The sequence below is a fragment of the Bos grunniens genome, chromosome 16 (assembly GCF_055505025.1).
Source record: "Bos grunniens cultivar Pamir isolate PY7600 chromosome 16, Bosgru_T2T1.0, whole genome shotgun sequence".
Lineage (NCBI taxonomy): Eukaryota > Metazoa > Chordata > Mammalia > Artiodactyla > Bovidae > Bos > Bos grunniens.
Window position 1 is genome coordinate 30,184,342 of NC_141180.1, and position 25,677 is coordinate 30,210,018.

At 45.1% G+C, this 25,677-nt stretch overlaps 1 protein-coding gene across 3 annotated transcripts in view; it reads right to left on the minus strand.

Annotated features, from left to right (window-relative positions):
• Nucleotides 1-25,677, minus strand: part of GNB1 (G protein subunit beta 1) — a 79,113-nt gene that overhangs the window by 28,577 nt on the left and 24,859 nt on the right. Inside the window, exons 1-2 of one of the 3 annotated variants that reach the window (XM_086344127.1) lie at nt 5,965-8,693; nt 3,461-3,509 (exon numbers count right to left, since the gene is read on the minus strand). The exons of 1 other annotated variant lie outside the window; for it this stretch is intronic. The gene's annotated coding sequence lies outside the window, so the exon portion shown is untranslated. Of the gene's footprint in view, nt 1-3,460; nt 3,510-5,964; nt 8,694-25,677 lie in introns of those variants that run through there. One more of the 3 variants, XM_086344125.1, reaches the window with a different exon arrangement.

The following is a 25,677-nucleotide window of genomic DNA, read 5'->3' on the forward strand; positions in this document are numbered from 1 at the left end:
AACATACACAGATAAATTCACAAAGTCACTGACAGCCAAAAGCCACTTCCACACAAACTGAATTTCTGCAAACCTGTGTATCAACTTAAGAAATCCATGCATACCCAGACATCAGGGCAGAAGAAAAGCCCCTGGTACCATGCAGGCATCTGGTCTGCTGACTGTAAGTGGCTCCTACACCTTCCAGAACACTCTTCCCTGGTTTCCCAAGACCTGGCACCAGTCCTTGAGTGAGAGGGACCATCACAGGGCTAAAAGCACCCAGAGGGGCTTATTGTCTAACAAAAGCTAACCACACACCAGGAACTCCCCAGCACTCCAGTGGTTAGGACTTGGCACTTGGCTTGTCAGGCTCATGTCTGCTCCTTGGCTGGGGAACTAAAATCCCACAAGCTGCACAAACCAAAATAGTTTCTTTAAAAAACCAACCATGTACCTGGAGACAGTAGGAAAGTACTCCGGCTCCATGGACAGACTGCAGAGCACACAGAAAGTAAAAAAGTACCTTTTGTAAGGCTGTTCCATCCTCCCTACACAGAAATGGTATCAAGTACTGCCGATTCCCTATTTTATTTACTAAAGCCCATTTCTCAGAAGGCACTATCTAGTTTTACCACCATACAGAAGGTAATTATGGCTGCTATGCAACGTCACATTTGGAAATAGTAATTTTTCTATCTTCAAAATAGTAAAATGCGAATAAAGAATTTATATTTCATAACAAAACATCCGATAAACATGTTATAGAAAGTTTTTAAAAAGTTGCAAACATACTGCTATTGTACTGAATAATTTAAAACTCAGATTTATTTAATCTAGCACATGAATACTATTTTGTGCCTGTTAAGAAAATTCTTACACCAGAAAGGAACATGCATCTCAGTCCACCTTGCATTTATAGGTACCAAAGCACTGGAGCAGACCTAGGAGACCCCAGAGCCCTGGCAGCACTGCACAGTGGGAGCCAAGGAGCCCAAGCAGGCAGGGCTTCAGGGTGCGGTGGGCGCGTTCCAAAAGGGGAGAGCCCACCTGCTGCCCAGAAACCACCTTTGCAAGCTGTGGACCCCACAACCTGTGCATCCAGGAAGCCTCTGCGGCTTCCAAATGCTCAGTGGCGGATGGGGAGACTCTCCCTCTCCAGTACTCAGGTCTCCCCAGCCTCCCTGTCAGAGTCAGAAGTTCTGCTCTAATGATTTCAGAGCCAAATTTAATACACAATGGACGCCATCTAAGATGCCCGCACCCGGAAGGAAGAAAGGGCTAAATGGGAAAGGTAGTCAGACTGGAAGTCAGTCGCACGCGACAGAGGCCCCTCTGAGGGGCTGCACCCTCACGCTGGGGGAAGACTGCTCTCCACAGGCCACGTGCACACCACTGTGCAGAGAATCTCTGTCTTTACACTCCCTTCCAGCAACTACAATGGACTCCACTGGGTGACCCACGTGTCTTAGCAGGCCTTGCTGGTGGAGGCAGTGTGGCTGCATGTGGCAGGGGTTGCACATCCATCCCCCAGGCCTGACACTTGTCAGCAAGTGTAACCCCTCTGCGTCTGGCTTTTGGTCTGAAAATGGAGACAGAAACAATCCCTACCTCATAGGCCACAAGGACTCAATGAGGATCCACAAAAGGTCCTTAACACCTGACTGAACCACAGCAAAGTCTCACTAAATAGAACTTGTTACAAAAGCAGTTAACAGGATTTTCCACCTGAAATGATTTAGTAACAGAAAACCACCTCTTCCTTCACCTGCCACACTTCCTACCCAGCCAGTGAAACAGGTCTCTACAGAGGTGGAACTATGCATAACAGTGGCTGCCAGGGTAACTAACCAGGGACTCAATCAGATTGAGGCCGGGCAGCTCATATGCTAACTGTTCCTTCAGTTTAAAATATCTTTATTGAAAGTAAGTAACACAACAAAACAGATAGTTTGATACACTCTGAAACATTAACACACCTCTGAAACCACACCTTGGTGAAGACAACTAACACGGCCACACCCCAAGTCTCCTGTGCCCCTCTGTAACTGCCCCTCACACCCCAGCAACCATGCATCTGCTTTCTGTCACTTTACACACGCGAATCCCACAGGATGCACCGTCCTGTGCTCTGGCTGTGCACCCTCAGCGTGGTTTCTACAGGGATACCTGCCCTCACGTCTCCTGGGTAACCACCAGGAGTGGAACGGCAGGATCATATATGACCAGCATGCACTTGGCATATTCAGAAACTGCTGAGCTGTCTTCAATGCGGCTGCACCGTTTTTCTCGCCCCCTGTCCATGCACTGGATTGGCGTGGCACGCCCTGGGTGCGCTTGGTGCGTCTTCTCCACTGTAGCCGCTGGAGTAGGTGGTTAGTGGTGTCTCAATGTGGTTTTAATTTGCACTTCCCAATGGCTAATAATTCTGACCATCTTTTCACGTGCTCATCTGCTATCTCATTATATTATCTGGTGAAGTGTCTGCTCAAATCACTTGCTTTTGTACTGGGTTGTTTTCTTAATACTGAATTTTAAGAGTGCTTTACTTATTCTGGACACAAGTTACCTAGAAGACATATGATCTGTTAATATTTTCTGTGGCCTGTCTTTTCATTCTCTTCAGTGTCTTAGAAGGAGCAGGCATTTTTAAATTTGTCGACAAGTCCAATTTAAAAATGCTCTTTTTAATGGACTGTGTCTTTGATGTCACTAAGAAATCCTTGCCTCAGAATTCCCTGATCCCTGGCTGGGGAACCAAGATCCCACAAGTTGCATGGTGGCCAAAAAAAGAAAAAGAAATCCTTGCCTAACCTGAAGTCTCAATGACTTTCTATGTTTTCGTAGAGAGGTTTTCTAGTATTAGGCTTTACGTTAAGTTCTATGATTCATCTTGTGTTAATTCCTGTCTGTGGTGTCAACTTCACCTTTTATATATGGATACCCAATTGTCTGAGCACCTAACTCATTCAATTTAGTTTTGCTTTCTAATTTTAAATTATTTCAACTTGCAAAGAGTTTGAAGAAAAACATAAAGAATTGGATGCCTTCACCTAGTTATCCCTAACAACTGGGACACTTTTGCTTTATCTCTCCCACCTCATACAAATGTACTGGAGTTTTTTCTGGATTTCATGGCTTCACCTTCAATCTGTATCATCAGCTGGTACTCCAACTAAGACTTGATTACAAAGGGGCTCTCCCACTTTCTCCTGGAAAAAGTTGGAGAAATACTGCTCTTATCCAGAATGTGGACCATCAACTCCAGAACCTCACCCCTCCATGATGAACAATGGAGGGAGCTTTGGAAGAAAACATCTTTCTCTGGATCAGTCTATTCTGAAAAACCAACACTGGCTTAAAAAAAGAGATGGGCAAAACTATTACAAAAATCAGGTTCTTAAAAAGAAAAAAGAAAATCCTGAAGAAATGTAAAGATTCTACTCTAAAAACTGACAAAATCAAATTATATAAATATTACCTTAATTCAGAAGTGCTGCTGGTCTGTTCTCCCAAACATGTAAAATTGTCTGCAACAGAGAAAAGGCTGTATTTGCATTGATTAAGGTTGTGAGGCACAATATTCCATACACTTTAAGAAGCCATGAATTCGCCCCTTCCCTGTCACCATTTCTTTCCCCAAAATCACTGAACAGTACTTTGTATTAACAGCGTTAAGTTCTTCACTGTGGAAAAGAAGAAAAATGATCTCAATTTCTTAAAAAACAAACAAACAAACAAAACCTTAAAAATGCCTCAGGGAAAATACTTTGAATTAAACTGAAAAGAATCAGGGGGAAGGGGTGTTACCAGAAAAATTACAGCAACAACAAAAACAGAAAAATCACTGCAATTCAAGACACTTCTAAGATTAACCTCCCCCAGAAGATCTTATGTGACTGTCCTCTCAGTGCAGGCAAATCCACCTGGACAGACACCCTGCCCACTCCTCCAGCCCACTCCAGCTGCCTCGGTACCGTCCAAAACGGACCTCCTGTCCAGGATGCCAGAGCAGAAGACATGGCAATAAGCCTCCAGACCTGCCTCTCATCATACTGCAGCCAGTACAAAAATAAATTTCATTCTAGATTTCTTTGGAAATACGTGCTTGTTCTTTCCCAGAAACTAAGTTTCAATACATTTTAAAATGCTCTGGTAATCTCTCTAAATGACACTATCTGGAAGGGCCACTTTGGGATGTTTCGCAGGTTACCTCCTGCCTAGTGATCAATTCACTATTATGTTTACAAACTCCCATACATGCGTCTAATCTGGGCACTGGGACAGGCATCAACAAGCTGAAATGTCCCCCAGCTGAACTGTGAATTCTAAGGCATTTATTTAACAAAACAGTTTTACTGTTGAATTATGCTGCGTATGTTATAAGCAAGCACATACTACTTATCCAGCAATAAAAGTTAAGTATGGAAGAAACAGTGTGGGGATTCCTCAAAAAGTTAATCACAGACCCACCACACGACCCAGCAATTCTACTTGTAGTTATATACCTGAAAGAACTGAAAATAGGTACTCAATCCCCACACATAAATGTTCACAGCAGCACTAGTCACAACTGCCAAAAGGTAGCAACAGCCCAAATATCAGCAGATGAACAGATAAACAAATGAAGACCAGCCACACAATGGAACCTTGTTCATCCAGAGAACAGAATGAAGTGCTGATACATGGACAACACCTTGAAAGCATTATGCTGTGTCAAGAAGCCAGACACAAAAGGTCACACATTGTATGATTCTGTTTATGTGAAACACCCAGAACAGGCAAACCCACGAAGACAGAAGGCAGGGGTTGCAGGGACTCTGCACAATAACAAGAACACAGGCTCCTCCTGGGGAGATGAAGGTGTTCTGAAATTAGGGAGACGCAGTGGCTGCACAGCTCTGTGAATTACTAAAATGCCACTGACTGTCCACTTCAAGACGGTTTTGTTTTACGAATTTTACCTTGGATGGGAGGAGGAAAAAGTGCTGTTAGAGGTGCATGGGAAAACAAAAGCAGGGACTTCCCTGGTGGTGCAGTGATAGAGACTTCGCACTGCCACTACAGGAGGCAGGGGTTTTGATCCCTGGTGAGGGAACAAAGGTCCCACATGCCTTGGAGGCAAAAAGATCAGAGAGGTAAAAGAAAAAAACAAAACCCAAACCAGCAGGTATGGAATAAGAGGGAGACAGGGTAGACTATGGCTCACCCTCACAAACCTACTGAGTGGAGCTCTGAGGAGTGGGCACCGCAGGCTTCACCCAGACGTCAAATTTAAAACAGGGGAACGCAATCTTGGCACAGCTGACTTTTGAGACTGGCTTGTTCTACTGTGGTGGGGCTGCCCCATCTCCTGGGAGGTATTCAGCAGCTGGCTGGCCCCGGCACCCCTTCCGCAGCTGTGACAACCCCCAATCTCCAGACCCCACTAGTTGTTCCATGGGAAGAGCAATACTGGTCCCAGGTGACAGCCACTCCTTCAGGGTGACTGCTGCCCTCAGCTGGATCTCCAAATGCAAGTCCTCTCAGGGATTTTTCACATCAAGAGACAGGAAGACAAAAGTATAGAATAGTCAGAAAAATGTATCACAGTTTGATCTAATTCAAAGGCCTAGACTGTCTTGTGCCCAAAGAATGAAACAAAGTTCAAGTTGCCTATCCTGTGGGAGCCAGAACATTTACCCTCTAGCTACAGAGGGTGCTGAGAGCACCTCTGAACCCCTCCCATTCCCACCCCACTGCCCGAGATTCACAGGGAGTGCTGCCCAGACTCATTTCTGGCTGAATACAAGACCCAAGTGTGGGTCTTCTGACTGCCCAGCCCACAGAACCCAGTAGAGGGAACAAGACCACAGTCTCAGACAGCAGCATACATTCAGTTCAGTTTAGTTCACTCAGTCGTGTCCAACTCTTTGTGACCCCATGGATTGTAGCATGCCAGGCTTCCCTGTCCATCACCAACTCCTGGAGCCTACTCAAACTCACGTCCATTCAGTCGGTGATGCCATCCAACCATCTCATCCTCTGTCGTCCCCTTCTCCTCCTGCCTTCAATCTTTCCCAGCATCAGGATCTTTTCCAGTAAGTCAGTTCTTCGCATCAGGTGGCCAAAGTATTGGAGTTTCAGCATCAGTCCTTTCAATGAATATTCAGGACTGATTTCCTTTAGGATGGACTGGTTGGATCGCCTTTGTAGTCTAAGGGGCTCTCAAGAGTCTTCTCCAACACCACAGTTCAAAAGCATAAATTCTTCGGCATTCAGCTTTCTTTATAGTCCAACTCTCACATTCATACATGACTACATGATCCTAAACCAGAAGCACCACTTTTACAGGCAATCAGACAAACATGGATTTAAAAAACCAAAGTCTACATTTTACAAAGCCACCACACTGACCAGAGGCAAAAGGCACAGTGGTGGGTGAGCCACAACCTTGAAGCCCTAAGAGCCCAGCACCTCAGAGCGCTCCACCGAGGCTGGCTGACAGGCTCACAGGGGAGGGCGCAACACATAGCACAGTCAGAAGGAAGTGTGGCCCCTGGGCAGCAGGCAGGCTTGTGGACACTACAGTTACCCTAAAGCCCACCAGGAGGGTGTGGCTGCAGAGGAGCGGTAAGGGGTGACATGAGCACATGCTGAGTATTTCTTCTTTAATCTTCTTCGAAAGCAATCCAGTTAGAAAGAGAAGTTGGAGGAAAATACAAACATAAACTTCAAGAAAAAGGCTCCAACATTTAAAGATCAACTTTTAGTCAAATTTAAAGTATGTAAAATAAAATTCAAATCATAGATTTACCAATGTAAACACACAACTGTAAAGTCAATTTTACAAACAAACCAAACATTTTTAATACCCCAAATAAACAGCGCCTCGCCAACCCTGACACTGCTTTTAGACAGTCTTCCGCTGATCAGCGGCGAGCCTCCAGGAAGAGGGGTGTGAGCCCTGTGTCCCTCCCTCTGGTCCTCTGTGGACGGGCCACTTATGTAAACCTGTGCAGCACAAAGTTTCCAGACCACTCCCTCGCAAGAACAAGACAGCTGCACACCACACCCCTCCCAGCTCTGGTTTTGGAAGTCAAATCCCTTGAACATCCATTCACTCAACAAATAAATTTCCATGCCTGTAATGTGAGACAGTGTGCCAGACACTGAAAACACAGACAACAAAACCCATGTGTGCCGCCTACCTGGATCCTGCTACATGCAGAGAAGCAAGCGTGAGAAACTATCCCACGGGGCACAGGACCAACACAACTAGACTAAGGGCCCGGAGCAGAGAGGCCACTGCACAGAAGCGAGGGGCTGGGGACTCAGCCGTTCTCAGGGCCACAGACACCTGGTTCCCTTAGTCAAGGTGCTCGACTGCCAAAGTGTACTAGGCTAATATCCTCAGAGCAGATTTTCGAAGATGGAATTATTATTATTGTGTCAAAGATCAGGCAGTTAAACAGTCTTGATAAGATCAACTAAGCCAATGTTTTGATTCAGTGTAGTTGTTAATTTAGCAATATTAAATATCTGTGACGAACTTCTTTGTTCATATTCTAGTACATCATGAGATTTTAAGTACCAAATACTAGTAATTGTTTGATTATTGTTTTTTTTAGTATTTTTCAAAATCTAAAACCCAAACCCTCTACAGAGACACACTTAGAGAATTCCTTTACTGATGACATTGAACTTTCAGATCAAGGCAAGGTCCTGGGAATGACTCCTCCTACATCCAACACAACCCCAAGACAGTAAGAGCACACAGGTGCCTGGTTTCTTCTCGGCAGCTCTGAGTACCCACACCTGGCCAGAACAGACATGAGGGCACTGAGGAGTCCTTAGCTGCCCTATGTGAACAGTCATGCATTGTCACAAACTCTGAGGTGTCCAAGTCCTACTGGTGGCACTGAGAATATGACACACACACACATACCTTCATCTTTCTAAAACCCAGAACAATCCAGTCCTTACAGTTCTGCAAAAAGGACTGGGCACTTGTACGAGACAAAGCAAACTTCTCAGTTCTGATTAATTCTCTAGCGCAAAACTGTTCTGAAGAGTGGGAAATGATAATGTGAAGAAGGTCCCCTAGCCAAATTTAGGAATAAGTCTGAGGGTAAAAAGGAATAATAACAGAATATATCTTACTGGAAAAAAAAAAAAAAAGAACACACATACACAATAATATTCAAATAATAGATAAGACAGAAGAGGTAAAGCTTTTTACAGGAGACTACAAGATGTAGCAGCCCTCAGGAGACATGACAACGAAGTGTCCAACACTTGAACTTGGTTAAACCCTGAATTTTAAAAAGGGCATGAAGACATTCTGAAGAAAACTGAGGAAATTTAAATGTGGACTGGATTTGGCATCACTGAATCCATGTTCAGATTTCGGGATGAGTGTAAAAGAACATCCTTGTTCTTGGGACGGGCTGAAGTTGTAGAGATAAAGTATCATGACACCTACAACAATCAAATGGTTCACCAAAAAGCACACAAAGAAAATGTTGCTGCTGCTACTGCTAAGTCACTTCAGTCATGACCGACTCTGTGTGACCCCATTGACGGCAGCCCACCAGGCTCCCCTGTCCCTGGGATTCTCCAGGCAAGAACACTGGAGTGGGTTGCCATTTCCTTCTCCAATGCATGAAAGTGAAAAGTCAAAGTGAAGTCGTTCAGTCGTGTCCGACTCTTAGCAACCCCATGGACTGCAGCCCACCAGGCTCCTCCGTCCTTGGGATTTTCCAGGCAAGAGTACTGGAGTGGGGTGCCATTGCCTTCTCCAAGAAAATGTTACAAGTTACTAAATCTTGGTGCAAGTACAGAATGTCCACTGCTCCATTTAGCGTCAAAAGTTATGCAAAACCAGGTGTGTGATACAATCGACATTTATTATAGAAAAACTTCAAGCAAGGGGTTTAATCAATGTATTTGAATTATTCACGGGCTTCCCTGGTGGCCCAAATGGTAAAGAATCTGCCTGCAAAGCAACAGACCCGGGTTCGATCCCTGGATTGGTAAGATCCCCTGGAGGAGAAAATGGCTACCCACAGTACTCTTGATTGGAAAATCCCATGGACAGAGGAACCTGGAGGGCTATAGTCCCTGGGGTTGCAAAGTTCAGACATGACTGCACAACTAACACACAGAGTGCTCAAGTGATCAGCTTAAACTCCCTCCCCAATATTTAGCAGGATGCAAAAATAAAAACTCTCCTTCAACTGTTAAACAAATAAATAAAATTCAGTGGCTCAGTGGTCAAGATTTCACCTGCCAATGCAAGTTCAATCCCTGGTCCAGGATGATCCCACACGCTTCAGAGTAACTAAGCCTGTGTACCACAACTACTGAAGCCTGCGCCCTGGAGCCCATGCTAGGCAGCAAGAGAAGCCACTGCGATGAGAAGCCCAAGCACTGCGACTGGACAGTCCACCTGCCACTGCAGAAAGCCCGCACAGCAACAAAGACCCAACACAGCCAAGAATAAATGAATAAAAATAACATTAAAAAAAAAAAAGCTGGGGGAGGGAAATACTACGGCCAACCAACAGCAAACATAGACTTAAAAACACACCCTTGCAGTGATCAAATAAAAGATGAGATTACTTGAAGATAAAGTCAGAAAATAACATTTTATAACTATTTTTAAAAATTAAAAACAAAAAATTTTTTTCACTGACCAATATAGTTAAGAAAGAGCTTCTGTAGTAGCTGGAAAACTTGGCACAATAATACGTTCATGATTTAACGGCTCAATGAATGGCATTTTAAGAGTGTACATTTTTAAAAAGATGAATTAATACTTACAGTTTTTCATATTTCATTAATTTTTCGTCATTTTCTCGTGTTTTAAGTGCTATTTTTCTCAGGCTGGCTAGAGGTTTATCAATTTGAATTTTTCAAAGAACCAATTTTCAGTTTCACTGATTTTCTCTACTGTGTTTCTACATTCACTTCCACATAATTCTGCTCTTGTCATTATTGTCCTCCTCCTGCTTGTTTTGAAATCGATCTGCTCTTCTAAACTTCTTCTTACAGTAGAAGTTTAGACCGGTAAGACCACTGTTTTCTGTAGTCAGCATTTAATTCTTTATACTTCCCTATAAGCACTGCTTTCACTATGCTCCACAAATGCTGGTATGCTTTGTTTTCGCTTTCATTCAAATTAAAATATTTTCAAGTTTCCCTTATGATGTAATCTTTGTTGAATTTACAAATATTTGGGGACTTTCCAGACAGTGTTCTGTTACTGGTCGCTAGTTTAACTTCACTGTAAAGCCCCTGACGGCTCCAACCGCTGGGTCCTTTCCGAGTCCGACCAGCCTGTAGAACACACCAGCCACACGTCACGGTGACGTGCTACCGTGACGTGTCAGGAGTCTCATGTCCACACCATCATTCCTGAGCAGTGTGAAAATGAAAGAACGTGCTGGGCTGCCATTCCCACTGTCACAGTCTGGGGTGAGCCAGCTCCGTGTGAAGGTGCAAGGGGCGCCCAGGAATGCCTGTGATGCTCCAACCAGAAACAGATCTGGTTAACTCTAGCTGCCGAATAAAAAACTTCTAACCATGTTCAGTTGGTTTTTAAATTATCCTTTATTTTCTTGCGTTCATTAAAAGCCTAAAAAAAAAAAGCCACACTTTATTGTGGTTTCCACATGTGACAATAAATCTCTTGGGGAAAAGTTATGAGGAAAAGTACTTATTTTTTGCAGAAGGGTGGTAACCTGTCCAATATGACCTGCAGAGCTCCAACTTTCTCCCAATTTAGGTCTGCCTGGGAGAATAGCTCAAATGTTTGCAATAAAAGAGTAACTTTACCATCAAGCACAGCAGTAACTACTGAGCATTTAACACATTCTTGGAGGACGAGCTATGGAAATATATAGCCAGGGATACATCAGTGCGGAAAAATGAATAAAAACAGCAATATGCTTGGAGCACAACTATACCACCACCTCTTCCTGGCATTGATCATTTCCTCCTGGAACTATCTCAATCTCCAGGCGGAAAAGACGCACCATGGGCCAGGCATAATGAATGAAAAGATACTGCTATCAAAATACATCGTATTTCAGAACACCAGAGGCAGGACCCTCAAAGTTTCCACATGGAACAAACTGGTGCTACACAGGATCAAGAGTCGGCAGCATCTTACTTCCCAACAGCAACACTGGAAACTGGGAGAAAACAGTGCTGTCTTGAACTAACTCCAAGCAAAAATCATACACTCAAAGTCCAGGAAGAGACTAGAGGACATTTTCCCCCAAAAGTGGAAAAAATGAGAAAGATGTCACAACTGGAACTTAGGAGATCCAGATGAGACACAATCTTCTCCGCCATCCTCTTCTGGCCTCAGGTTCGGGGGTGAATGTGCTCTGTCATAGTGACATCCGGAAGGGCTGACCCCCAGGCATGCATGTGGGTCTCAGGAACCACTCTAAGCACCACATCTGCAGTGTACCCTTTACGTTATGGACAACTAAACCCGTATAGAGTCTACGCCCCCAAACTAGATTTCTAATGTATGTCTGTGAAAAAGATATAGATCAAAAGGTTAATCAACCATAAAATTTATCAAATAACTATTATGCACCCAATGCTATGTTGCTAAGTACTTTATAGCCATCTGATTAACTCCTCAGCAACGCAACGAGTGCGTACTGCTATCATCCTTCCTTCGCATTTCAATTCTACAAAATTACAGAAAAGATACCTAAGGCAGAGGAAGGTCAGTAACTGGGCTCAAAGCTGCACTAAGACCAAGGGTCAGAGCTGGTGTGACACCCGGTAACTGGATTTGAGCCCAGGGGCTTACCCTGACGCAATACTTACTGTCATTTAAACACAAGTCTGTGTGCAATTTTTAAAAGAAAATCAGATAGAAATTAAATGTGTTCCTCTGCTCAGAATGTCCTTGCCCTCTCTTCCCCTCTGCCAGGAAACAACACTCGACCTCGAGACAGAGCTGATCACATCCCCCTGACCACCACGCTCCCCAGCCACCTGGCTTGTCCAGTTCTCAGACCACTGTCGCGATGACCCCAAGAGGCAGTACCTTGGATGGTGCCAAGCCTTCATGGCTGCTCTGGAGGAAAGGGGCCTGTCAGCTTACAAACCGAGTTCCTAAGAGCTGCCCCAACTGCTCCTCTTCCAAAACCTGGTCTCAGGACTGTCCCAGGCTCCCCCTCACCCCAGTCAGAGCTGACCACACCAAGGACAAGTACCCTCCAGCCAACGTCAGACCAAACTGTGTCCCCTGATGCTGTGGAAATAGAGGCAGCGAGTGGGACATGAACCTGAGGCCTGTGGCAACCCACCCACCACAGCTTGGGCTAAGCGGCAAAAAGAGCAGCAGCACGGACACATGGGAGGGGCACACCCCCCATGGTTCCTGTCCTGTCCCAGGGCTTCTGCATTCCAGACATAAAGTGCTGCCAAGTCAGGCCATGACCTCTGTCCTCATTTTATGGCTTCGCCAAAAATGTCTCTGAAATTCCCACCTGTCTTAGCCTCCAATCACATAACCCATGCCTCCCACCTGGGTAATGGCAACCGCAGACCTTGGTTCCCTTATTTGACTTGTATGAGCAACACCCGGCATGCCAGTCACCTCCTGCTCCCTGAACACCAGATGAGGGGACCCTGCTCTCCTGCTGCGCCCTTTCCTGGCTGCACCCCAGGTCCTGCACTCTCAGGCTCAATCCCATCACAATCACAGGCTTGCCTTTCCAACCCCCCTGACAGTCCATTCCCCACCCTCTTCAGCACAGAAAACCCTACCCCAAGCTGCCACCCAATCCCACCGATCTCCCTTTCTCCTACCCTGGACTCACTCCCACTGCTGGCCTCCTTCCAGCTCACAGTCTTCATGGAGCCTACTATTAACTCACTCCCCAGCCATCTCTTTTCCTCTCCAACCATCTTATTTATCATCACCTGATTTAACTCTCTAAGGGAGAGCTCTGACATCTGACTCCTATGGAAGAAAGCTGAAAGGGCTTGTACCATTCAAGGTGCTTGTACCCACCACACATCCGGGCACCGTCGCCAGGACTCAGATTCAGTGAGTCTGAGTATGGCCAAATACATGGACACAAACACTCCAGGTGAACTTGGGTCTCTCTGCCAGATCTGAACCATGATCCTGACCATTAGTCCTTCACAAAGAAATCTGAGAAACATGAATGTATTCTTCCCTTGAAGAGTTAGAGACAATTTTTAAAAAGTAAGATATTCCCCCACATTCAAGAATAGGAACCTGCTTCCAAAACTTCCAGGCTGAAGACATGAGCATATTTCCTACAAACATGGAAGCACTATGAGCTGAAGTGTCTCTGAAGCCACTGTGACTTACAAGGGGGCCTGGAGGGGGCAAGGACAGACTCTGCGCCGCAGGCGGCCCAGAAGCGGCAGTGCTCTGCACTGTGCAGCTCAGCCCACGTCTGTGTGGATCACGTGGTCACTGTCAGAATCGCATTCTGCAAACCCAGCCCCGGGCCGGCGCCGGTTCAGGCCAGACTGAGGCGGGAGCACTTACAGGCAGACTGCTTGACTGCGCTTGGAGATGCTGTGTTTTCTTACAAACTGAAGGGCTGTGGCAGGCCTGCCCATGTTGAGCAAGTCCATTGGCGCCATCTGCCCAACAGCATTTGCTCACTTTGTGTCTCTGTGTCACATTTTGGAATTCTTGAAATATTTCAAATCTCTTAATTATTACTGTATTTGTCATGGTTATCAGTGATCCCTGCTGTTACTAATTTGACTCACTGAAGGCTCAATGGTCTTCACTCTTTAGCAGTGAAGTGTTTCTCATTTCAGGTCTGCACAGTTGTTTAGAGAGCATGCTATTGCACACTTACTGCACACTTGCAGTGCACGGCAAACACAACTGTCACGTGACTGGGAACCAACCAGAGTTGTGCGGCTTGTTTTACTGAGGGAGCAGGACCGAGCCCACAGGAACCCCTAGCTGAGCCTGTACTTCCAGTTTGAAAACGTACAGCCACACTGTCCAGCAGCACCGAAGCAGGACGGAAGCTGTAAACTGTTTACAGAACCTCCGGCAATGAATGGTCTATGAGCCTTCATTCACGCACTCAACACAGCTCTGCCTGCTGCCAGGCACTGAAGCAAGGGGTCCACATGCCGACCTGCTCCGGAACTCAAGGCTCTCACCTGCATAAACTAAACCCTGCTGGACACAGACAGGGATAGACATAGTAACTTTGTTTTCCCCACTCCTGAATGTACTCCAATTGCTATCCCTCTCTTAAATGCAACCTTGTTGATACAAAAAAGTTCAGTCATCAAAAAAAGGGGGAAAAGGGTGGGGAGGGAGAAAGGGATCACAGAAAAGAAGTGGAAACACAGCAAAGAAATGGGCATCAAAAATCTGTTTCAAGAAGGATCTATACACACCATACACATATCATTTTGGTCCCAGACTTTCCTTCCTAATTAAACTTTAAGCAAGCAAACACTCAAGATAGAACTCTTTGATTAAAGAATCATTAGTTGTAGGAATTCACCAAGAAGCTTACTGAATATAAGAAAACCAAGCTATAAAAATCAAAGTTCCATCCAAGTTATTCATTTATTACGAATGATTAACAAGTAAATGACATAAATAACTCCCCTCCCCTCACAAGAGTAATAAACACTCAGCCACTGTGCTTAAGTCCAGGGTAAGGAAAGCACTCCTTGGAGAGAAGCTGGCATTTCCCTGGCCATGACACAAGGGCGAGGGTAGATCTTCGCACATAACTGGATGCTGTGAGCTCCTGACCTACAAGAGTTAAGTGAGGACACATAATTTCAGAGACCTGAGAGGAGAAGTGTCTGCACACGCGTAGCCTGGCCCAGGGGCGCAGTCACCAGACTCTTCACCCTACTCTTGGTGCCAAAGAGTCTGGCATCAAGGGGCCTCCCAAATATTTCTTTAACATTTGTTCACTCTTTTTTTTAGTGGACAGTATTTCTTCCTCCCAATCATACTAATGTAGTAATTGACAATTTGGTGAAACATGGGGTGATCAAGAATGTAAATTCTGACAGTTATTTTTCTTTTAAAGCCAAAAATAACATTGGGGCTTCCCTGGTGGTAAAGAATCCTCCTGCCAATGAGGGGACATGGGTTCGATCCCTGTTCTGGGAAGATCCCACATGATGCAGAGCAACTAAGCCTGTACACCACAACTACTGAGCCTGTGCTCTGGAGCCTGGGAGCCGCAACTACTGAAGCCCGAGCACCCTAGAGCTCCTGCTCCACAAGAAGCCCCTGCAATGAGAAGCCTGCACGCTGCAACCAAGAGGGGGCCCCATTCCCCGGAGCTAGAGAAGACTGTACAGCAACAAAGACCCAGGACAGTCAAAAATAAAATAAAGTTATATTTCAAAGAAAGAAAAATTACATTAATTCAGAAAGAAAAGGGAAAAGATTCACATACTGTTGAGCCTTTTGAGGGATGTGTCCTGGAAAACAATGACACAATGAAGACGTTCAAGAAAACCAGGTTACATGAACAGTATATTCTGACTTTTAATCATTTTATATTTTCATATATTATCAGTTCAGTCGCTCAGCTGTGTCTGACTCTTTGTGACCCCATGGACTGCAGCATGCCAGGCTTCCCTGTCCATCACCAACTCCCGGAGCTTGCTCAAACTCATGTCCATCAAATCAGTGACGCCATCCAACCATCTCATTCTCTGTAGTCCCCTTCTCCTGCTTTCAATCTTTCCCAGCATCAGGATCTTTTCCAGTGAGTCAGTTCTTCGCATCAGGCGGCCAAAGTATTGGAGTTTCAGCTTTAGTGTCAGTCCTTCCAATGAATATTCAGGATGGACTGGTTGCATCTCCTTGCAGTCCAAAGGACTCTCAAGAGTCTTCTCCAACACCACAGTTCAAAAGCATCAATTCTTCGGCGCTCAGCTTTCTTTATATATAGTTCAACTCTCACATCCATACTTGAATACTGGAAAAACCATAGCTTTGACCAGATGGACCTTTGCTGGCAAAGTGATGTCTCTGCTTTTTAATATGCTGACTAGGTTGGTCATAGCTTTTCTTCCAAGGAGCAAGCGTCTTTTAATTTCATGGCTGCAGTCACCATCTACAGTGATTTTGGAGCCCCCCAAAATAAAGGCTCTCACTGTTTCCATTGTTTCCCCATCTATTTGCCATGAAGTAGATATATTATCTACTTATACTATCTACTTAATATTATCTACTACATATATTATCACTGGATAAATAAATACATTCTCTAATTACCTGTGCTATTTGTCAATGGGGGGGAAAAAACATAAAGGAAAAAAGAACTCTGACATTATTAAGAACTACATCTTTTAGGAAATGGTTAAATTCTAGATAGGAAAAAATGACTCGACTTCCCTTACCCTCAATCCACCACAAGGTTTAACTGGTCTAGTCAAGGCTCTTTTGTTTGCCAAGAAGAGGGAAATTCCCACGGGAAATGGAGGGATCCGACAGGTCCCAGGACAAGAAGCACAACAGGCTCAGGGTGTGGCACTAGACACGAGACACAGGATCCAGCGCCCAGTGACTGGCTCCTGGTGACCCTTCTAAAGTTTGGCTGGGTGCACTTTCCCTATCTTTCACCCCCTCTCTTAACTTGTGCATGGTCCAAAGCTGACTGTAACTTCACACCCCAACCACCAACCAGTGTCAGCTGTGTCTGTCTGTGACCCAGGAGGGGACAGCTGCCCCTGAGATGGGAGATAAAGTTTGCCTAGAAGAGAACACAGGTTGAACAAAAAAGACTAGTGTCTTTAATACAGTAACACATTTCTCCCTGCAAGTTACATAAGCTGTATCTCTTCTCTCTGGTACCATTTAACTAGTTGGCAAAGAGGAGTCATAAAGTATCATACATAAACCCAAATATATACAGCAAGTAATAATTTGGTTCTCAAAAACTTACAGTCAACACATGCAGCCCTAAAAGAAAAAAAAATCTGCAGAATCTCTTCAATATTATTTTTCTTTAAAGCACTATGGCTGTCCCTGCTGTCTTACCAATTACATGTCAAGAACAGGAGAAAGCGTCATGGCCAGAATCAGGGCATCTAACAAAGACAGACACTGTTATCTTGATAAGTCATTTATATTTGCAGTTCATTTGTCACAACTGTCAAGAAAAATTACAGGCTACCGAAGGTTAATTTTTAAGTTCCTTAGATGATAAATTTCATTTTTTCCCATAAAACACACATTATAAATGTCAGTAAAACCTCTTTATATTTGACACCACTAGTTTTCCTGTAGGTCTTTCAACTTCCCCTCTGGGGAAAGACAGCCTAGAATGACTGAAATTTGATTCCCGGACAGGAAAAGGTCCTGCCTTCCACATTCACCTGGCTCCTCCAGGGGGTAAGCCCCTTCTCCTGGAAGCCTCCAAGTGCCAAAGCTGCAGGGATTAGTTCAAGCAGACTGTGAGCTATTAAAACCGCAGTACTCAAACTGCATGGAAAGATGCAGCAAACTCCCAGGTTGTAAGACAGTTTGAAGTTGAGACAAGCACAGAGAAACCTGACAGGTGACAGACACCATGGAAGCGGCTAGCTCGAGACAGTTCACATATCCAACAGCAGGTGGCGCTACAGCCTTTCTGATGACGTCACATCCTTACAAAGCTGGGTTTCCTCGGTTGCTTGGAGAAAATAGCACTGCCCAAGAATCCAGGAGGACCAGGAAACAAAGACAGCCGTGTCCTGGCAGATTCTGAGTGTGAGAAGCTATACTGCCCATTGGCTAACATCTGCTAAGTCGTGTCTCTTTGCAACCCCATGGACTGCAGCACACCAAGCTTCCCTGTCCTTCACCATCTGGAGTTTGCCTAAACTCACGTCCACTGAGTCTGTGATGCCATCCAACCATCTCATCCTGTTGCCACTTCTACTGTCTTCAATCTTTCCCAGCGAGTCAGCTCTTCACGTCAGGTGGCCAAAGTATTGGAGCTTCAGCATCAGTCCTTCCAGGGAATATTCAGGGTTATTTCCTTTAGGATTGACTGATCTGATCTCCTTGCAGTCCAAGGGACCCTAAAGAGTCTTCTCTAGCATCACAATTCAAAAGCATCAATTCTTCAGCACTCAGCTTGCTTTATGGTTAAGAATAAAATAAAAAAAGTCTCGTCCAATTTATGGGTATTACATTCTCAAAGGGCTATAAGTTCTTAAGACATAAATACTTATATTGGACCTAAGGTCTCAATGCAAAGAAATAGACAAAAACAATAGAACGGGAAAGACTAGAGATCTCCTTCAAAAAGTTAGAGATACCAAGCGAATATTTCATGCAAAGACGGGCTCAATAAATGACAGAAATGGTATGGAACTAACAGAAGCAGAAAATATTAAGAAAAACTGGCAAGAATACAAAGAACCACACAAAAAAGACCTTAATGACCTGGATAACCACAATGATGTGGTCACCTACAGCTGGACATCCTGGAGGGTGAAGTCAAGTGGGCCTTAGGAAACATTACCACAAACAAAGCTGGTGGAGGTGATGGAATTCTAACTGAGCTACTTCAAATCCTAAATGATGATGCTGTGAAAGTGCTGTACTCAATATGCCAGCAAATGTGGAAAACTCAGAAGTGGCCACTGGACTGGACAAGGTCAGTTTTCATTCCAATCCCAAAGAAAGGCAATGCCAAAGAATCTTCAAACTACCGCACAATTGCACTCATCTCCCCTGCTAGCAAAGTAATGCTCAAAATTCTCCAAGCTAGGCCTCAACAGTACATGAACCGAGAACGTACATGAACCGAGAACTTCCAGATGTTCAAGCTGGATACAGAAAAGGCAGAGGCAGCAGAGATCAAATTATCAACATCTGCTGGATCACTGACAACGCAAGAGAACTCCAGAAAAGCTTCTACTTCTGCTTCACTGACTGCCAAAGCGTTTGACTATGCGGACCACAACAAACTGGAAAATTTTTAAAGAGATGGGAATACCAGACCACCTTACTTGCCTGCTGTGAAACCTGTATGCAGGTCAAGAAGTAACAGTTAGAACCGGACATGGAACAACTGACTAGTTCCAAACTGGGAAAGGAGTACATCAAGGCTGTATATTGTCACCCTGCTTATTTAACTTACATGCAGAGTACATCATGGGAAACGCTGGGCTGGATGAAGCACAAACTGGAATTAAGACTTCTGGGAGAAATATCAATAATCTCAGATATGCAGATGACACTACCCTTATGGCAGAAAGTGAAGAGGAACTAAAGAGCTTCTTGATAAAAGTGAAAGAGTAGAGTGAAAAAGCTGGCTTAAAACTCAACATTCAAAAAACTAAGATCATGGCATCCGGTCCCCTCACTTCATGGCAAATAGATGGGGAAACAATGGAAGGGTGGCAGACTTTATTTTCTTGGGCTCCAAAATCACTGCAGATGGGGACTGCAGCCATGAAATTAAAGGACGCTTGCTCCTTGGAAGAAAAGCTATGACCAACCTAGACAGCATATTAAAAAGCAGAGCCGTTCCTTTACCAACAAAGGTCCATACAAAGCTATGGTTTTTCCAGTGGTCATGTATGGATGAGTGTTGGGCTATAAAGAAAGCTGAGCACTGAAGAACTGACACTTTTGAACTGTGGTGTTGGAGAACTTTTGAGAGTCCCCTGGACTGCAAGGAGGTCAAATCAATCAATCCTAAAGGAAATCAGTCCTGAATGTTCATTGGAAGGACTGATGCTGAAGTTGAAGCTCTGATACTCTGGCCACCTGATGCAAAGAACTGACTCACTGGAAAAGACCCCGATGCTGGGAAACATTGAAAGCCAGAAGAGAAGGGGACAACAGAGGATGAGATGGTTGGGTGGCATCTCCAACTTGATGAACATGAGTTTGAGCAAACTCTGGGAGTTGATGATGGACAGGGAAGCCTGGTGTACTGCAAGAGTTCATGGGTTCGCAAAGAGCTGGACACAACTGAGCGACTTAACTGAACTGAAGGACTCAATAAAGGAAACTTTTAGGTATTTACTTTAGCCTGGGGCATTGTGAAAACCCCAGGGACACTAAAGGTGCCATGAACTGGGGAGTCTCTGCATGAAGACTCAAGTCTGGGCCACAGAGTAAAGTGGAGGGGATGAGAGGGAGGGGAGGCAGAACAGCATGGAGGGGTGCCCCACAAACCACCACTGTGGCCCCACCTCCACCCAGAGCCTCACCTGGCTCTCTGTCCCCCTGCTCTAGGTATGGGCTGTAAAACTGGACAATAACCATAAATTCACCAAGAGCAGGAATTCATCAAGAAGTGAATTCCTAATCTTTGTGTTCCCGAAACAACACCCAAGAGGAACTCAGTAACTGATTACTGGAGGGCACATCCCAGGGCAGGTGGGACACGTATCCTGAGGGACGCACAGGCGGCCCTGAGGACAGGTGTTCACGGGGAGCTGCCATTCCTGCAGGGAGACGGGAGCTGGTGCTGAGGGACCCGGGAGACGGCGTTTAGGCCAGACCCTGCAAGTGGCACAGAGAGCATCAGAAACACTCACCAGAGAAGGCCCAGGATGCAATACTTGTGCGGTATCCTGCCCAAACACAAAATCTAAATCTATCCCTGAGAAAGCCCAGATAGACCCAAAGAAGGGTCATTCTCCAGGACAACCAGCCTGCACTCCTTAAAATGTCAAGGGAAAGAACAACAAAGGCAGGCTGTTTCTGATTAAAAAAGAACAGACCTGACCTCTAGATGTAACATGTGTTCCTGGACTGACTTGATCCAGAGAGGGAGGAACAGCTGTAAAGACAGTACAGGGACAACCAAAGAAACGTGGAGGAAGTAGATGGCTATCAGTGCTCAACTTACTGATTTTAATAGCTGAACTGTGCTTATATAAAAATATGTCTGTGTTCTCAAAACATATGTACTGAAGTATTTAGTGGTAACGGGGGAAAAGTGATAAATTCTGCACTCTACTTCATGATATATGTACATTTGTTTTAAAATGCAGTGGTGTGTGCACTAGGAGAGTAGGCACACAGGGCCTGGCTGGCAGCAAGGAGCACATCCTCCATCGGGTGGCAGCTGGAACCCCGCAGCCCCCTTCTGGCAGCACCCCCCGAGCCAGGCCTTCATGGGGGGGAGGTGACCTTAGCAGGGCTGGCTCTTTGCTCAGAAGTGCAGTGTTCCTTGAAGAGGCCTGGGGGGACAGGAGGCAGTAAGGTGCTGGGCCCTCTCCCTGGTTCACTACCCACTGTTGTAAAGAAAAACTTTGTTTTTCTGGAAGTTGATGGAATGAGCCTAGCAGAGAGAGGAAGAAACTAAGGAGAGCTCAGTGGAGGAAACAGGAATCACCTCTTGGCAATTTGCAGAAAGACACAGGCAGGGGCGCCCAAGGCCATGCAGTGCCCCCATAGCCCTGCCATGCACCAGCCCCATGCCAGGCCTCACCTGGCTGAGGTGTCCTGGGCCTGCAGGGTGCTGGGCCGTGCCTCCCACAAGTTGCAACAACTCCGAATGTCCTTCCCTGCCACGTGTCAGCGGAGCCGTGCCCAGACTGCAGGCTCCCGACAAGCCGAGGGCGACAGAGGCGGCAGCACGGCAGGGGGGCGTTACCAGGTAAGCTACCAGCGTGGAGCAACTTCACGGGAACAGAACTGGAGTCAGACCCCTGCCTCCGTGACAGCACATGGGCAAATTCAGACAGAGGTGCCGCCCAAGTGCCTGCTACCTTGGCAAGGAGGTGGGGGCTGCCGGCTGCCAGAGCAAACACACACGGACACTTGACACAGTAAGGACACTTGACACAGTAACGAGACGCTCTGCGAACGCCCCAAGGGGACCTAAACGTCTCTTTTGTGACTGGAGCCACAGTGCTCACGTTCTGGTGCCTCTCACATACTGCTGTCCTACAAGAGAATTTAAAATTAAACCAAAGAACAAACAACTCCTTGCCCTCAAAGAGGTTATTTTTAGACCCTCCTCAGCACAACTTCCATAAAGGAATTCTCCTTCCAAGGTACTTCTAGTATTGATCCACGGACACTCCAATTTCAAGTATCACAGTGAGATTTCTAAGGGAATTTAATTTGGAAGAATTTAGAAAACCTATCTATTCTTTTTGTGTACAGAATGTCCCATTAGCTTAGTGTACACTAGCACATAACTGGTAACAGACGATCTTAAAGGAAAACAATACAGAACATTTTTCCTGTGGAGGCTGTGCTGCACAGCAGTTAAAATCAAAGGTTCTGTGACTCCAGGCTGCTGCTCTGCTGGTGAGGCCTGCTGATGCCACACTGGCCAAGAGATCAGCGCAGGAGTGGTGGCAATTTCCTGTAGAGGCCCAGAGATACGTACCACACTTCCGGGCGCATTTTCCCATCGCAAAAACAGCCATAGACAACACACAAAACAGACGTGGGCATGCCAATAAAACTGTCTATGAACATAAACTTGAATTTCGTATCACTTACCCATGCCACAAAATAGCCTCCTTTCCATTTTTTCACTATTGTAAAAAAGAAAAACTATTCTGAGCCCATAGGACACACACACACACACACACACACACACACACACACACACACACACACAGATGGCAGGCCAGAGTTTGCCAACCTCTGGTTCACAAGATGGTGCCCAGCAACTATTATCTGGGAAAACAGCCTGTAAATCCCAGTCTCAGACCCAAGGCCTGGCCCCCACTTTATCACGATGGTGGTCCCTTGCTGACCAAGTCCGCTCCTGCTGCTCTGCAGTTGCCTCTGTCAGACCGAGGAGTGCATGCACACTTCAGAGGCACCTGGCACTCCTACAGTCCAGGAGATGGGCTTAGAATCTTTAAATCAAGCTATGCAATCTTGCCAACTAACTGTGGAAAACCCACTATACAAAAGATTCCCCCGCTACACGGAGATGAACACCTAAAGTAGAATTCTACCTCTGACAATTTACACTATTGGCAAGGAAGCTCCACTTCGGCTGATAGTCCCCGGTGCCCTGGAGGCTCATTACAGCTGCTCGTGGGTCTCTCCACTCTATGACTGTGACTTCAAGTTGTTACAGCTACCAGGACCTTGACCAAGTACACTTCACTTGGTCTTCAGTTCTGCCATACTGCCTTGAAGCCTTCCTGAAGAGTGTTACTATCTAACACTGAGAAGTACTGTCACTAAAAAACAGTAGATTGCAGCTGTGGTATCAATAAAAACACACAAAAAGCATCCACTGCATCCATCCATATACAACAACTAGTGAAAGGATGCAGGAAAAACACGAATATAAGTCGCCACCAGAGAATCTGAAGGCGGTCCAGCAGTTAGTACGCCACACTCTCACTGCTGCAGATCGAGGTTCCAACCCTAGAAGGGGAATGAAAATCCTGCAAGCCATGCAGCATGGCCAAAACAAAAAGTGCTACAAAGGAGCAGACTACAGCACCAATAACACTTTTTTACCTCAAAGGCAAACTTACTCAGTTATACCTTAATAAAAATAAAGGCACACAAACCAAGACTATGACATTTCTACAATATGCTCATTGCAATCAAGCCAACTTTGAGAGCTTCTAATACACTGAAATGTAAATAATGTGCTTTTAAATTTCTTCCAAAGTGAAAATATCTTTTTCCTAATAGTCATGATCTTGGTGCTTTTCCACAGAAAAATACAGATAAAGCGTTACCTTACTGTACAACTTGTTCTTGTCCCCACCTACTCCCAAGAAACAACACCCATTCCGCAGGATGAACAGGGTGTGTACTTCCCTTCAGACCCTGTGTGCTACATGGTGGTCATCTCAGGACAACGAAGAAGGGCCACCTCAAGCCTCTGAGCAGCCCCACAGGGTTCTGCGTGCACCTTAGTCCAACCAGTCCCTACAGATGGCTCTCAGGCTCACTCACTCAGTCCTGTAAGTGTTTTTGAAATGTACTACGTTTCAGGCACTGTTCCAGGATATGTCAGGCAATAAAAAAGACAACGATCTATCCCCCATGGAAATATATTCAAAATATGTTGAGATACATAAAAGTACAAAAAGTATAATGCCATTTATGTTTAAATAAAAACCACCTATGCACTTCCCTGGTGACTCGGTGGTAAAGAAACGGCCTGCCCATGCAGGAGACAGGAGTCTGATCCCTGACCTGGGAAGACCCCACGTGCTGCGGAGCAACCAAATTTGTGCACCACAACTACTGAGCTGGTTCCCTAGAGCCTGGGAGCCACAACTACTGCAGCCCTTGACTCTAGAGCCCATGCTCTGCAACAAGAGAAGCCATGACAATGAGAAGCCAGAGCACCACAACAACAGAGTAGCCACTGCTCACTGCAAATAGAGAAAAAAGCCTAAGCAGCAATGAAGACCCAGAACAACCAAAAATAAGACCAAGTGTAGTCAAATACATGTTTCTTTTTAAAAAACTACCAATGTGCGTATTTTAAAGAAAGATCTGTGGGGACTTCCCTGGCCATCCAGTGGTTAAGACTCCGAACTTATAAATGCATGGGGTACAGTTTAGATTCCTGGTGCAGGAACTAAGTTCCCACATGCAATTCGGTACATGCTTGGGGCTAGTGCACTGGGACGACCCAGAGGGATGGTATGGGGAGGGAGGAGGGAGGAGGGTTCAGGATGGGGAACACATGTATACCTGTGGCGGATTCATTTTGATATTTGGCAAAACTAATACAATTTGTAAAGTTTAAAAATAAAATAAAATTTAAAAAAAAAAAAGAAAAGATCTCTGCCCTTATGGAACTTATGGGCTTCACTTGGGTCAGTGGTAAAGAATCCACTTGTCAGTGCAGGAGACATGGATTCGATCCCTGGGTCAGGAAGACCTGGAGAAGGAAATGACAACCCATTCCAATATTCTTGCCTGGCAAACCCCACAGACAGAGGAGCCTGGTGGGCTATAATCCAAACTACTGACAATTTTTTGTTTTCTGATCAAAAATTCTAGGTGAAGATTTCTTCTTTTTTTTTTTTTAATTTTATTTTATTTTTAAACTTTACATAATTGTATTAGTTTTGCCAAATATCAAAATGAATCCACCACAGGTATACATGTGTTCCCCATCCTGAACCCTCCTCTCTCCTCCCTCCCCATACCATCCCTCTGGGTCGTCCCAGTGCTCTAGCCCCAAGCATCCAGTATCGTGCATCGAACCTGGACTGGCATCTCGTTTCATACATGATATTTCTAACAAACTGTTTTTAATATTTTATTTTCATAACTAATGTAATAAGGATTCTCTTTAATCCTCCATGAATAAATTTCCAAAAATAAACTTGCTGAACAATTTAGTTTGGAAATGTTCTTTTTATACTAAGCACATTAATCTCTTGCCATATATATGTCTATTTCTAATATTTTCTCCAATTTGCTTGTCACTGAACTACAGTTAATCTGTTATCGGGGCTTCCCAAGTGGTCCAGTGGTTAGGACTCTGCCCTTCCATTGCAAAGGGCACAGGTGCAATCCCTGGTTGGGGAACTAAGATCCCACATGCTGAATGGCACAGCCAACGCCCCCCTAAAAAAGTTCCTCTATCAGATGTCTTTTGCTATAGGTACGTTCTGAGTATTCAAGCAGATGATCTTTTATGGCTTAGAGCCTTAGTATCACGCTAAGAAACCCTTTCCCAAAACATCCTACCTCAAAGGCTATAAAACATTTCTTATAATATTTTTTAATATTTC